Source organism: Colobus angolensis, unplaced genomic scaffold (assembly GCF_000951035.1).
Source record: "Colobus angolensis palliatus isolate OR3802 unplaced genomic scaffold, Cang.pa_1.0 Scaffold30, whole genome shotgun sequence".
Taxonomy (NCBI): Eukaryota; Metazoa; Chordata; class Mammalia; order Primates; family Cercopithecidae; genus Colobus; species Colobus angolensis.
In genome coordinates, this window is record NW_012116266.1 from 982,872 (window position 1) to 984,648 (window position 1,777).

The window sequence follows — 1,777 nt, forward strand, 5'->3', positions numbered from 1 at the left end:
GGCGGAACTTGCAGTGAGCTGAGATCGCACCACTGCACTCCAGCCTGGTGACACAGTGAGACTCCATCTCAAAAAATAAAGGAAAAAGAAAGAAAGAAAGAATATTGCTTCCTTATAATTATTTTATGTAGCAAATAAGATTAAGTATATAATATTTAGAAGTCTAGATATCTTTTTTTTTCTTTTTTTTTTTTGAGACGGAGTCTCGCTCAGTCGCCCAGGCTGGAGCGCAGTGGCGCGATCCCAGCTCACTGCAAGCTCCGCCTCCCGGGTTTATGCCATTCTCCTGCCTCAGCCTCCCAAGCAGCTGGGACTACAAGCGCTCGCCGCCACGCCCGGCTAATTTTTTTGCATTTTTAGTAGAGACGGGGTTTCACCGTGTTAGCCAGGATGGTCTCGATCTCCTGATCTCGTGATCCGCCAGTCTCGGCCTCCCAAAGTGCTGAGATTACAGGCTTGAGCCACCGCGCCCGGCCTGAAGTCTAGATATCTAAGTTCTAGTTTATATCATGCATATCTTAAAAACAGTTTTTTAAGACTGAATTATATTAAATGGAATCGAAAGAATAAGCAAAGCCAAGTCATAGAACCTCAAGTAAGACTTCTGTAGAAGACATGAAGCCACCATCTCTCTTGTAAGCTATTTGCTAATTTGTCTGTTTATTTCCTACTGTGTTCCAAAAAGGGAACAACTAATATTCATAGATTGATGTATATAGCACAATGCAAAACAGTCAGATCTTACCCGCAACTAGAATTTCTCAAATACTCTACTTGGGTGTATATTTTGAAACCTCAACTGATTTGGAGGGATACACATGAAAGGCATAATTCCCAGAACGCTAGAATTACAAAGCTAAGCAACTTCAGACAAAGTTTAATTACTACCTTCCTAAGGCATCCCAATGCTGCTGTATGTACTCCTGTTACTTTGCACCTAAAATTTAAAAAATAAATATTTAAGCCTGTAAAATTCCTAGTATGGATCATACACTACTGTTGAACTTAATACTGTGACTGCACTGTCTGCTGAAGGAAAAGGAAATCATATTTGTGGAATATACAGTGTTTGGGTTTCCTATTTAGAGTTCCCAGGCCTGATAAGATTCCCTTTCCCTACCTGAGAGGAGGCACACATGGTTTGTGATGTCGGTGTGTAAGGCTACTGCTGGGATCTCTAGATAAATATATGAGGCAATCTGGGGAGAAGTAGAGCAAGAGTGTAGTAGAAATGTTTTGATTGGATTTAATAAACATTAAGACACATGGGAACAAATGCAAAATTCTGGACTCTATTACAGCTCGTGAATGCAATTTGATGCTGTCATTAGTGTTGCCCTCTGCAAAATGAAGTCTTTTCTGACTGAATATATTTTCTGGTCTGGGGCCATGACTTGTCAACAATTAATGCTGTAATTGTTCTTGGGCCTTTGTGTTCAAAATGCACGATGATCTGGCTGGATGTGGTGGCTCACGCCTGTAATCCCAGCACTTTGGGAGGCCGAGGCGGGCAGATCACCTGAGGTCAGGAATTCGAGACCAGCCTGGCCAACATGGTGAAATCTCGTCTCTACTAAAAATAAAAAATTAACCGGGTATGGTGGCACGTGCCTATAGTCCCAGCTACTCGGGAGGCTGAGGCAGGAGAATTGCTTGAACCCAGAAGGAGGGGGTTCAGTGAGCCGAGATGGTGCCACTGCACTCCAACCTGGGTGACAGAGTGAGACTCTGTCTCAAAAAAAAAAAAAAAAAAAAAAGGTCTCACCTAGAATGCATT